This window comes from Natator depressus, chromosome 2 (assembly GCF_965152275.1).
Source record: "Natator depressus isolate rNatDep1 chromosome 2, rNatDep2.hap1, whole genome shotgun sequence".
NCBI lineage: Eukaryota > Metazoa > Chordata > Testudines > Cheloniidae > Natator > Natator depressus.
This window is the reverse complement of record NC_134235.1, coordinates 97,951,384-97,965,996: the sequence shown is the minus strand read 5'-3', so window position 1 is coordinate 97,965,996 and position 14,613 is coordinate 97,951,384. Positions and strand designations below refer to the sequence as shown.

At 34.1% G+C, this 14,613-nt stretch overlaps 1 protein-coding gene across 1 annotated transcript in view; it reads right to left on the bottom strand.

Annotated features, from left to right (window-relative positions):
• The window catches only part of ZNF407 (zinc finger protein 407), a 441,119-nt gene that overhangs the window by 372,639 nt on the left and 53,867 nt on the right, over positions 1–14,613 (bottom strand). The gene's annotated exons all lie outside the window — the stretch shown is intronic.

Here is a 14,613-nt window from a genome sequence, read left to right as displayed (position 1 = left end):
GCAAAACTAGGATCCAATCCTGACTGAGGCCTCTGGGCGTTTCCATAAGTTGAATACTATTATTAATAATAATTTAAATAATAATTAATAATTGGGCTCAAAATTATAAGGTAAGTTGCAGAGTAACAGCCGTGTTAGTCTGTATTCGCAAAAAGAAAAGGAGTACTTGTGGCACCTTAGAGACTAACCAATTTATTTGAGCATGAGCTTTCGTGAGCTACAACTCACTTCATCTGATGCATACTGTGGAAACTGCAGAAGACATCATATACACAGAGACCATGAAACAATACCTCCTCCCACCCCACTCTCCTGCTGGTAATAGCTTATCTAAAGTGATCATCAAGTTGGGCCATTTCCAGCACAAATCCAGGTTTTCTCACCCTCCGCCCCCCCCCACACAAACTCACTCTCCTGCTGGTAATAGCCCATCCAAAGTGACCACTCTCTTTACAATGTGTATGATAATCAAGGTGGGCCATTTCCAGCACAAATCCAGGTTTTCTCACTCCCCCCCCCCCCCACACACACACACAAACTCACTCTCCTGCTGGTAATTGCTCATCCAAACTGACCACTCTCCTTACAATGTGTATGATAACCAAGGTGGGCCATTTCCAGCATAAATCCAAGTTTAACCAGAACGTCTGGGGGGGTTAGCCTAAATTAATAGTATCCAATTTGCAAATGAATTCCAATTCAGCAGTTTCTCGCTGGAGTCTGGATTTGAAGTTTTTTTGTTGTAAGATAGCGACCTTCATGTCTGTAATTGCGTGACCAGAGAGATTGAAGTGTTCTCCGACTGGTTTATGAATGTTATAATTCTTGACATCTGATTTGTGTCCATTTATTCTTTTACGTAGAGACTGTCCAGTTTGACCAATGTACATGGCAGAGGGGCATTGCTGGCACATGACGGCATATATCACATTGGTGGATGTGCAGGTGAACGAGCCTCTGATAGTGTGGCTGCTGTGATTAGGCCCTATGATGGCGTCCCCTGAATAGATATGTGGGCACAGTTGGCAACGGGCTTTGTTGCAAGGATAGGTTCCTGGGTTAGTGGTTCTGTTGTGTGGTATGTGGTTGTTGGTGAGTATTTGCTTCAGGTTGGGGGGCTGTCTGTAGGCAAGGACTGGCCTGTCTCCCAAGATTTGTGAGAGTGTTGGGTCATCCTTCAGGATGATACACATTGTAAGGAGAGTGATCACTTTAGATAAGCTATTACCAGCAGGAGAGTGGGATGGGAGGAGGTATTGTTTCATGGTCTCTGTGTATATAATGTGTTCTGCAGTTTCCACAGTATGCATCCGACGAAGTGAGCTGTAGCTCACAAAAGCTTATGCTCAAATAAATTGGTTAGTCTCTAAGGTAAGTTGAGAATTCTTGCTCTACCCTGAGATGCCGTGGTACTTTTCAGGAGACACCACTTTTTGTATCAGCTTCTTTTCAGTGTTAAATAACTGAGCTACTTTAAATTTTGTTATGTTCTAAGTTGCACAAAGCACTACCCAAAGTAAAAACTAAGGACCAAATCCTAGTGACACTGAAGTCATTCTCAAAGCTCCTGGAAGCAGGATTTGGCTGTGAGTCTATAAAATTTCCACTATAGTGAAACCTCTTTTAGTTATATGGAATCAATTAATTATCTTTTAAATATAGACAGCATACCAGACACAAGCCTAGCAAAAAACAAGTGTAGCTCAATATATAGACATTAATATTGCCCAAATAGCGAACACCTACCAAGTCAGATTTGCACAGGAAAAAACATCTGGGCTCTACATTTTGGGCGACCATAATCTAAGTTTCTTCCCATTAAATTAAACCTTGGCTTATAAATATCAATCCTTGAGACTACTAAGGAGAAAAAGAAAAAACAAAACAAAAACAGGAACTACTCGAAATATATTGAGGGATAAAAATCTATGTCAAAAATGCTCAGAAATAAACCTTCATGTATAACCACATAGAGCTCACTACCTGTAAATAAAGAAAACATCTGTCTGTCTTCCACAAACAATACAAGGATGTAGATGTTACAGAAATACAGTTGGATTTCACCTGGCAGTTTGATGCAGTGTACTTGCACATGACAACACATTGATTTTACTTCTACCTCCATACAGACATCTACGTAAAGAAATCCATTAGGCAGACAGTTCTCATCTCTATTGACTGACACAGTGACAATCGAATACTTTTCACCATCCAAACTGACTGACAGTTAGACACTTAAACAAGCCTTCAAGTTGCAATAATAGTATGAAACACTTTCAATTACCTGAATCAAACAAATCCATGATCCCACTAGTTGAATGTATTTTTCTGTCTGCTGCTATGCTTGGTTTACACTTTTGGGGTAATTCAGATCCTTAACAAGAATGCTGCAACAATCAACAAGCCAGGGTTTCTAAATAATGATTTATACCTGAGGTATTTTTATTTTCTCTCTCTCTCTCTCTCTCTCTCTTTCTTTCTTTCTTTTTTGGCCAGAAAAAATAATGCATGGCAATGTCTTCCTGATTATTTCTTTTTGGCTTAGCAAGTTCTTTGAAACTGGTGTAGCTATTCTCAAAGCAATCTGTATAGTTAAAATGGTGTCCTAAATAATGTTAAACATTATATGTCAACCCACCTTGAAAAGGTAATTGTATAGCTTTTCTGATACAGCAAATTAAAATATAGTTTCCACTAACAATGTTTAATCTTTAGATTTAAATATGTGCTTAATTTGGATGTTCTTCTAATCCAAGTTCTAGCTATTTTTATGACTTAAGTAAATTCAAATATTAATGAGTGAAATCATCTCCAATTAAAATCTGAATTTACTTAGGGCATAAAAATGAATAACTGGGTTTGACATACAAATAGCAAATTAGAAAATTAGATTTTTCAGATACATAAGTGATCAAAAATGTATATATTTACATTTTACAATTTCTAGAATTAATAACTAAGGTTGAAAGTATCATCTAATGTTCCGTAGACATCAATATGTGTTGCTGCAAGACATTCAGCATGATCAGACTGAAATATCTAAATGAACATGCTTATGAGTTAAACATATACACTGCATAACAGGCAAACAAGTAGGATCAGGGTGCGCTCTAATGTATTGTAATTGGGTTGACAGAAATAAAAGGAAAAGTCAGAGTCCATCAAGAATTGTTCAGTAAAAAACACAGAAAAAGCAAAAGATTGTCTTTACAATTGAACAGATGCATCAAAAATGGTCAAAGCATTTTAAAAAGACATAATTTTACGTTCTGAGAAAACAAGATCTGAAAATAAACCATGTTTTCATATATTTGTCTTATAAAATCTGGCTTTTAAGCCATTGTATGTCTCAGGAGGTTGAGTACAGTCACTAACTTTTTTCCCTCTTTACTCACTGCCTGTGTTGTTGGGAACCCACGCAGGTAATAGATTATCTTTGCAAATATCAGGTGCTATTTTGCAGACTCAGTGGAGGTTTTTAAAATATATAGCAAAAACAACTGCTTAGCCTACATACTTTTTTAAAATGTATAATGAAAATCCTAAAAAAATCCAAAATTCAGTAAATAACACATTCTCAATGTAAATCTGCAATGTTTTCTATCATTCATTCTATTTTGTTACTATTATGAAGGAAACATTTTGAAAGATTTTGAAAATGATGCTATAAAACGGGTCCTATGTCTCTTTTCAATTAGCAAGGACATAATACATTTTTGTATCAGTTTATCTCATGGATGAAAATTAAATAATTAGTCTGTGCACAATTCTTTTAAGCTGTTAATGCTATTGCATCAGTGCTTAAACATATTGTTACTAGCCAACATAATTTGAAGGCGTCAATATAGAATTTACTGTGTGCATAACGTAAAATGACTCGTTGAGAAGACACTAGCTGTTGCAGACTATACAGCAAATTGATTTTCTGAAAAGGAATGCAGCCTGTATTTAACCTAACAGTGTAACCTTATTGTACAACATGAAAAGGGATCATGCATATTGATTTCTTTATTACAATTCCTCTTGTGATCAGTAAACATTTGTAAAACAGTAGCTTTTGGAGAAAATCTTCTTTTAGTTTTAAAATTAGCAAATATAGGAAGGTTTCAGTTTTGAATTCTGGCATTGCCTCTCTCTGAAAGGAGTTATATGGTATAAAAAAATGAGTAACTACTTCCCCTGATTTACTTTTGCCCTAATTTTAGCCAAAGTAATTTCAGATATTTTTAACAAGGTAAGTTTTAAATAAACATTCAAACTCTACTAATGTCACTAAAAATCACAAGTTTGTTGCTAGACCTGGGGCTTTTTTATTTTCTTCAAGAAAAGCTTACTATTTTAAAACTAAAAATTTACAAAGCACTTGATGAAAGAATTCATTACCCTTTTAAAGTAATGGCTGTTAAAAAAAAAAAAAAAAAAAAAAAAAAAGGACCAGAGAACCACGCTTGCTATCTCAGAAATAAAGTAGGGGAACTTGTATGTTATCCACACTGATGAACCTAAAATATAATAGTAATGGAACATGAATTTTATATTGCTTTCTTTTGAACACAATTAAACTTCAGAGGCTGTTAACGTGTAGTTTGTGGAATCGATGTAAGCAATTAAAAAATTGCAACCAAAATGTTTTGTGAGGCGTAATTACTATAAGGTCACTAGATATTATTTGGAGTCAGTTTAGTTTATCACATTACGACATGACAGGACGTGAGGCAAAAATTATAAATTCCTTCCCTAAATCTGTCCTTTTCTGATTTAGATGGATGAAGAATAATTAACTCTTAATTATTCACATGACTTCAAGGCAGTTTTAGGATTCGGTAAAGAATGCAGTCATTTTAACCAAGGAAAGCAGTCTCCTATCATTTATCAAATCTTGCAACTTGACCAATGATGAATAAAAAAATCTATGTTTACCCACAGCCCTAACTGCTACCTTAGAGGTTGTTAAGCAACAAAATTTCCTTTAAATTCTACCATATGCAAATTATCAAATGCAATTTGCATTTTAAAGTATTTAACTCTACATATTTATTGGATTTTGAGGCCATGCTGATCATTGATTTATGTGCTTCTGGCAATCATATTTCCATATTTGTATGATTTTGATGACAGTAATAATTCAAATATGCAGAAAGTTGTTCTTTGAACAATATCTTTAATTACGTCCTCAAAGCATCATTGTTTTGCCTGGTGTCCTGACAAAAATGGTTTGAAATGAGAAATGGCATTATGATCCAAAATGCACAGAAGTACACTTGTCCTTTGCTGTCTTATACCAAATACACAGAAATGACTTTTCATGTTAAGCAATCCTCAGCCCTAACAGTCGGCAAAGCCCAGCAACCTTGCACGTAAATACTTTATTAATTCTGACACACTTTCACGACAAATTCAATCACAGTTCATAAGATTTCAGTTCAAAATGCAAAAGCTGCCCCATTTACTTTGCCGCTAACTCAGAAAGTTTTGCTGCCACGTCTTTTTATTGGAGTTGTCACAAATTATGTGCACTCCTATGAAAGCTATCAAGAACTGTAACCATTAAAAGATCCACAAATGTTTTGCCTATTTATTTCTCAAACACAGCTATCAAACAGCTCTTCTGTCACCATTACCTGAATAGTTTGTTTCAATATGACTCTTGTTTCAATACGACTTTTCAGTGCACTATAACACATTTATAAACTTTTTAGAATAATTGTTCACTCATGTACAAATACTCAAGACTAATGCATTAGCTTACACAATGTATTTGTGTTCTTAGTTTATTCCTATTTATACCCATGTTCATTTAAATATTGTGCAAAAGTCAATCATCATAATATCATTTTCATGTAATACTCCATATATTTACCAGTTTGTTGTTTTCATAAGTAGTATTCTACATAAAACTTTTTCTGCTTTGTTCAGGGACAATTTAACATTTGAAATAAAAAAATAAGCAAAACCTTATTTTAAGTAATTTGTAATTTCATAAAACTGATTCTTTAAAAATGCAAAAAGAGTTCATAAATAGGGCTAAAATTAGCCTAATAATGACCTGCACTTTTGTCATTTTCAATCTGTAAATCACAGAAAACAAAATTCTTATGCAATTATTATGTAGACTGCATAGTATCATACATATTCAGAACCAAAATATACTTCAGCCTTAAATGAAGGGGGGGGGGGGGTAGAAGTGTAAAGGATTTAAAAAAAAAAAAAAAATCTTGTAAAAGAACCAAACCACATAGGCAGGTGACAATAATGAAGGTAAAAGGAATGCAATAACTATAATGTTCTTTTGGGAAACAAAAAACAGTACAATCCACAACATATATTTTTGGTCTGCAGACACCACACAAAAAAATTATTCTTTAGGAAAACTTTAAATATTTTATTTACTGATGCTGAGTAAAAATTTAGTGCACACTGTAACTGCATAAAGCTCTGCTAATTTTTATGAGAGCACTGAAGACAAAAGACTATATTATGTAGACCCAATACCTGCCACATCTTATGTACCTGTTAAGATTTTGTTGAAATCCCCAGATAGAAGGACAGAATTCAGGAGTATTTGCAATCTCTTATAGTTCTAATTTTAAAAAAGTTCACTGAAGCAGTATATGTACAGAAAAGAGTGCATTTTATATATATATAATATATATATATATATATATATATATATATATATATATATATATATATCACCTTGCAAAGATGCATTTAGTATTTTGTTATATATCATGGCATGCTATTATGTTGAATTTGAACTCACCTAAGTATCAAAATATATTTCTAAGGCAGTCACAATTGTACTGTGATTCTTGATTCACTAAAATGTACATATCTTGTCTTATTCTAAGTAAGCATGCACTTAATGAAATACATGGCATTTGCTGAACAATCTTTAAGGAAATAATTAGATAAAGACAAGTGGCTGTTTTTCAGCAAGTATCAGATTAAAAATGTTTACCTCTTTCCCAGACAGGTATGATGAACCTATCATCAAAATTATGCAAATAAGTTTACTGTTAACTAGATGTGTTAGCAATATTACAAGCATACACAAACTTACAAATAAAGAATTCATTTTTACTTATAAATGTTCAGCATTTTATCTTTAATGTCTTTTAAAGATCATAAAGATAAATGTCTCTAATGCTAAAAATTATTTATACTACAGAGGAGACCTAGAATGTTGCTTGTAGGTAAAGTTACAACAGCATTTTCATTTAGAAGGGGCGGGAAGGATGACAATTAATTTTACTGTCTCACTTTAACACTCCCTAGCGGCTAATGGAGGAACAGCACTGAATACCATTCCAGTTGGCCTGTTTTACTGGCCACCTAAGTGTAGTAATTGCAGCTGCAGTACAAAATGGGAAGCAGTTCGGGCAATGCAGTGAAAAGACAGCCCAGAATGCTGGATGGGATAAAGTATGAGGGCCCAACATAAGACCAGTGAAGTCTCAGCTTTGTTTATCATCCCAAGGAGGAGCAAGCACTGTTAGAGCACATGCCACTGCAAAGATTAGGGAGGGGAGAGATACCATACTTTGATGACTGGATTTACTACATTACCCAAAAAAGTGGTATAATGACCACAAGCCATTTTGGTCCATTAACAATCTGCCACTTTGGAAACTTCTATATCTACCCACATGAAGGGAGTTTAAGAATGGATTTTCAGACTCAATCACGAATTTCATAGCTTTCATCCATTTAAGGCAAACCTTAACATTTTCATATTGGTTTTTATGTTTGAATATATTAAATAAACAAAGGGGAAGAACATAAAAAAAAGAGACGTAACAATTCAGCTGAAATTAAATCCCAAAACGGTGGTGGGGGGGAGTTTAATTCACAGCAAATAAGTAAATCATTTGCAGAGCTCCTTAATATAGAAAGTATATTACATAATAAAAACAATGAGCTTGCTTAATAAATCTATAAATTCTTCCTAAATAATTAGGTAAACAAATTCTGAAAGGGTTTATAAGAAATTTAAATATATGATTAGACAAAGTTCAAATGTCTAGCAATATATGTAAAGCAAATAATCTTCTTAATACTTAACAAACCTTTCATGGAGGCACAATTGTTATCTTACTAATTTTTCTGCTTCCCTCTCTATAGTTCATGAAGGTGCTACAGGGACTCATTACTGTACATCCCTTGTCCTGTCTATAATTGCCCTCCAGGTACTATCTTTGCCATGACTTAAGTGTTCTAAGCATGGCCAGGTGCTCTCTAGGGCAGCTGAAATATCTCTATGATTTAGGGACCAAAGCATTCTGTCTGAGTGTCCTGCTTCCAGGAACACCAGAGGAGAAAGAACTAATATTGTTTACATTATTAAAAAGGTGTTCCTTGATAAACTTACAGTATATGTTCTCAAAGTGGGGTCAAATACATTTTGTCCTCTAAAGATGAGCAACTTCTTTACTGAACCATGTGGCTAAAAATACCAATATAAATGTACAAAAAGCTGATGTTTTCCATGCATAATGCAGTATATTTGATGTTCGATATCAAAAGATAATAAAACATTCATCTATTCTCTAGAACCTTGACACAATTTTAAAACTCTAAATCTATTTTGGTAATAAATGACTCTTTGGACACTGTGACTAGGGACATTGTAACCAAATGGGTAAATGGTAAATATTTTAGTTACAGTTGAGGCCTCTCTTAATATATTTCAATGATAATGAATGAATCTCTAAATCGATACTATAAAATATAAAGAATTTATAAATAATTAAAACATTTATCTTCATGGTAGAGCATAAAGTATTGTATGTAGTCTAGATATGAAATGAAATTCCTGTATCAAACTGGCACATTTTTATCATTTGTATAGCTCAGTACTACTGCTTATCAATAATAAATTAAGCAGTTGTAGCCAGCTATATAAACTGGCAGTTGATTGCAAAGGAACCTAAAACTGCAATAAGACAGCATAACAGTTAATGCACAAAATGCATTTTCATTTGTAAAATAACAAAAATCTCCACCTTAAATTGCTCTGTTCAGCTAGCAGCTGCTGTTAAGGAAAAATTGGAAAGATTTATACATGTAGCTTAGAAATATCATATAACTAAAAGAAATCTCACAGCAGCATATACTAGCAAAGGTAAGAGTCATTTTGAGCATTTCCTTCATATTCAAAACACCATAAAAATATACTCTAATTTATACCATGAATTCAAAATGATTTGGTGTGATATTTCCTTTTTCTATTTATGAATCTGCTTGGAAAGTCAATAGGGATATTATTACTTCAGTATTGTATTGTGAACTACTTCATACTGTATAAAAGACTAATACACGTTTTGAAAGAACTCCATGTCCTGCTAATGACTAGTTCTTCAGAAGCAAGCTGCTTTTCAAGTAGGTTTAAAAAAAATTCCCCTATATCATCTTAGTTGTATGCAAATCAAGTTTAAAAAAAAAAAAAAAAGATCTGCATAGAAATTCAGATTAATGAAGCCCTAAAACATACAACATAAATGAAATGTAAGCATAAACAAACTTTCATATATGTAAAGATATCACTTCACGCTTAACACTGAAAAAGCTCACTTGAAAACAGCTGCTTCAATAAAGCTAAAGTCGACTTGGCAAAAGCAAGTAATAAATGGCTCCATTTCCATTTATAATGTCTAAAAACAGTAACAAAATAAGAAGAATGTTGACACTTTGGGAGTATCTACTTTATAAAACTAACACGCAGCCTTACGATGATCCAGTTCATTTTTTGTATTCAGATATTATGAGCACTCCTCTAGTAATGCAAAATTAGAAATGCTAGAAAATTAGGACAGAAAAAAATAATATTTACATTACAAAACCTTGACTCACAGAAGTAACAAGATCATTATAACATTTTTCAGTAACTTTAAAAAAGAAAAACAATAGAAAAACAGTGAATAGTGCATGACTAAGCACATGAAATAAGAAAAATGTACAGGTCAACTCATTTATAGTAATTCAACCTTCATCTTCTGATTTACTTACTGTAAAAAATCTATTATAGTTACAATTTGGTAGTGAACTGTAGCCATCTACTGGAAAGAAGAGATAAAGCAAATGTCTAAGACAATGTTCCTCCCCAGGAATCTAGCTTGCATTTTTCTAGTATATACCAGAAAAATGAAATGTTAAATGTTATTAATATTATAAAAGGAATTTCTCTTACTCAGGTTAGATTCAACAAAGTCAGACATATACTCACACATTTGATAGCATGTATTTTTAAAATACAATACTTAATCTACCATAGCAATTTATAGATTGATTCCTATCACAGGATAATTTTATCCTGTGATTCACTATTCTAATTTTTCCTGTGTTTACATTTTCCAAGAGTCACATAATGGCAGTAGTATTAAGTGAATCATAAAATATTATTTACTAGATGTGTTTTAAAGCAAAGCCAAGGAGTAATTTTAGTAGTTTATAAATTAAAGGTTGCATATTGTGGTAAAATGCATCTATGCGTAATATTTTGTTAATTAGTTAGGCTTTGATATATTTAAAGAATTGAAAAGAATGAAAGAAATAAAGCTAAAATACAGACCCTGATTCTTCAATAATAGAGAAAACATCTCATAGCATGTTTCACTTTTGAAATATGGGAGTTGCTGCCAATACTTGCAGCCCTGTTCAGAGTATAGTGAATGGTTCCAACACTAACCGTAACACCTAACCAGAAGAGTTCAACAGTCATGTTCTGTGATTCACAGGTAATTAGCTTTTCTCCTTGCATTTTAGTTATGTATGACTGTTTCCTCAGTCTTAAAAGCATATGCCCAAATCCTGGAAAAGAAGCATAAAAGCCCTAATCTGTAGAAAACATGCAGAAAAAAACATCCTCCAATATCACAATGCTGAAGGACAGAATTTTCAACCCCAATCCTGCAGAGGCTACAGTAAGGTACTGAGGTGGAAAAAAGTTAAGTCACAGACACATCCTGCTGCTCTCCTCTTATGCAGGGATTTGGTCATTTTGATCCAGACTGGGTGTGGACCCAATGGCCATACTGCCAACACACCATCTTCTGTCCTTTAATCATGTTCTGGCAGGAAGAGGCATCACATCAGTTCCACAGCCCTACTATGCACAGAGCACACGTGCAAGTTCTCCACTCCATAGTTCACTAACAGCAAAAATGTATGGCTTCCATTGCATTGGGACCTAAAGCAGATATGGAAGACTACTCAGGATTCATCAATACAAATCTATCCTGAACAAAATGAATCCATGAAAATGGAGTAAAATGCTTAATCTTCACAAAAAGAAAAACATCCTGACAGGATGGAAAATGTGATGGGCTAGATCCTCAACCTTATCAAGTCATCTTTGAGCTGGTCTACGGAACAAGGACTTAAGTTCTGCACATCAGGCAAGTGGACGATTCCACTGGCATGAAGGAATTTCCAGATGGTGTTGAATTGACTCTAAACCACACATTTGGTATCCTGCAGGAAATGGGAGTGTGGCTTGTGCTATGACCATCCCAAACACTGAAACAGCCAGATGCGAAGGAAGCCAGTATAGTTTAGAGCAGAAACTATGCCAGGGATCAGACCAGCACATAACTAGCAAAGGGGTTAGGAGGCAACAATAGCTCCTTTGTACCCATCCTCAGCTGTGCCCAGCACTTTACTGAGCGCACCTGAAAATCTGACCTAGTATGTTTTGTGATCTATGATGGTACATTTGAAAAATATATCTATATGTTCTATTCATGGATTCCATTAATTAAGCCATATAACCTCATAATACCACCATTCAATAATTCCAAACCACAGAACACTCCCTAAATAAAACAGGTGGTCACTTAGCAATACCCAATGTTTAAGGGGAGCAGGAAAGAGGAGGGAAACGTCTTGATATAAATCACTCAAGAGTCTATTAAGGAAACTGAGTAGTTATGAAGTAAGAGATAAGTTCCATCAGGAATTAGAAAACTAGATAAGAGACGAGCAACAAAATTAGGTATTTGTTATCAATTTTCAGTATGGCAAAAGGAGGTCTTAACATTCAATATCAGGGCTGATGTTATTTTATACACTTAAGCATGATCTTAAAATAGAGGTGAATAGTGAGGTGGGGAAATGTGCATGCAATACAAAATTTACTAAGTCTAGTCAAGACCAAAGAAAACTGTGAGAAACTTCAGGGGAACCTAAAACAAAAAATGAAAAAACTAGGTGAACAGACAGCATGATGGCAGATTAAATTTACTGTTGACAAATGCTAGGTAATGTACAATGGAAAGAAAATTTGCACTACTTGTCTCTATTGCCAGGTTCTAAATTAACTGTAACCACTCAAGAAAAAGACCTGGGCATTATTCCATCTACATATTTATATAGCATCTTTCAGAGTGCTTCAGTGTAAACTGACATAGCTCCCTTCACTTCCAGGAACTGAAATTTACATGCTGAGGATGTCAACCAGTGTGTTCAGTTCTGGTCATCTAAAAATCGCACTGTAGAAATTAAAGGGTTTTAGGAACGGACTAGGAAAACAATTTAGAGGAATGGAAAATCTTTGAACAGATGTGAACTTTTTAGTAAAGAGGAAATTAATAAGAAGGAACATGATAGAAGTGCTATTTACAAAATAATGAATGGTGTAGACAAAGTATCACTCCTATTTGTCTACTCATAATACACAGTCAACGGAACAGTCAATAAAACTGAAAGGAAAAAATGTATAACTGATAAAAGTAAATATTTTTATTTTAATACACAAAGCATAATTAATCTACAGAACTCATTGCCAGTAGATATCACTGAGGCCAAGAGCTTTGAAGGATTCTAAAAAGTTTTTGACTTTTATATAGGTAATGAAAACATCCACAGTATTAGACAATATTGAGAAAATGAGAATGGATGTAAGCATTCATACTTCAAACCATAAGAAAGCCACCTGATGTCACATTGGGTTAGAAGAAATTTCCCACTATGTGCATAATTGCCCACTACTGGCTTTCTTGCAGCTTCTTCTGAAGCAGCTGACATTGGCTACTGCTGGAAACAGTGTACTACACTAAATGGACCACCAGTCTAATTCAATCTCACTATTCCTATGTTTTTAAGTTAGTTGACAAAATACAATCAGAGCAATTTCCTGATGTAATATCATGATTTCTTACTGTGGATGCTATTTATGACTTACATGAGCACAGAACTATGGCTCCATCAATTGTTGAAAAAGAATGAAGGAAAGAGGAAAATAAGTGTATTTAATTGTTTCAAATACTAAACATAGTTCAAAATTAGCAATGATGGCAGTGTACATGTAGAAGAAACATCTAGGGTAAATGACTGTATGCAAATCTCAGCACTGGTTTCATGGTTTCTTAGTACTTCAGATATTAAACTACTAGACTGCACAGCCATTATTCATTTTTATATTTCAAATCACTATCAGCAGTTTTTTGTAAAAGACATCTCACTGAGATAACCAGCTATGGAATCAATAAATGATCTGACAGTTCATCCAGTTTTTGTAACCCTATGTAAAAAGTACTACCCCTTCTTGTTAAGGATCTGTATTAAAAGATATGCTTGAAATATAAAAGGCTGCTGAACAAACAACATTGAATGTCAAACAACTGACCATTTCTCACAAATATTCAAACTTGCTCAAGAGAATACCTGTTAATAGACAGTAATAACATTTAAAATTGCCTTTGTCTTCCATAGACCATTATAAATACAGAGTGCCAAATCTTAGGGACAATTGACTTCAGTGGCACAAGTCCTTCAGTGAAACTAAAACACAGCCACATTACTCCACACTTCTAGTAGTATTTTATACCCATTTTCTCCTCTGCTACCACCTAGAAGAGTGAAGTTTGCACAAGGCAAAGCTCTCTAAAAAAATCAGTTGGAGGAAACTGATGGAGGGAACCCTTAAAGCCAGATTCTGATCTCAGCTGAGTTACACTGGATTAACACCAGTGGGAGATTGTATTCAGGCCTGCAGCATTCAAAAGATGTGGTCGCCAATAAAGGGCAGAGATGGGACCAAGGATCATCTGGAAACTTTGCAGAAGTTCCTCCATAATATGTTTTTAGGAATAATGATCTATTCCACAAAACAGACTCTCAGAAATAACCTGTTCAACCTGTCACTACCAGGCAGACCAATATGCTGATTATACTGAAATTATGAAACTCTGCTTGAACTGCAGTGCTATTCAAATCCCTTTTTGTATCTAGCTTACAAGGCTCACCAAGCTAGAACAATAATATACTCACACTACCTAGCTAGGTTTTATCATATTCTATTAATTGTTTACATAACTGTGGGTATACATTTCTTGACAAAACAAAACCCAATACAATCTGATTTCCTACAGTGTCAACTATTGCCTTAAAAACTCTGTATTTACTTGATTTTTCCCTAATCCTTTTAAATATCTGCTTTTTAAGTCTAACCATTCACAACACATTGAGTTAACTACTTTTGTTTTCACCGATTATTTTCACTCCAATGCTTAGAGGACTGATTTAGAAAACAAGCACAAATTGATTCCAAATACTCTAATTATTAGTAATGAACACCTATCATATTCTATAAGTAGAGAGGTGATTAGTTACAGT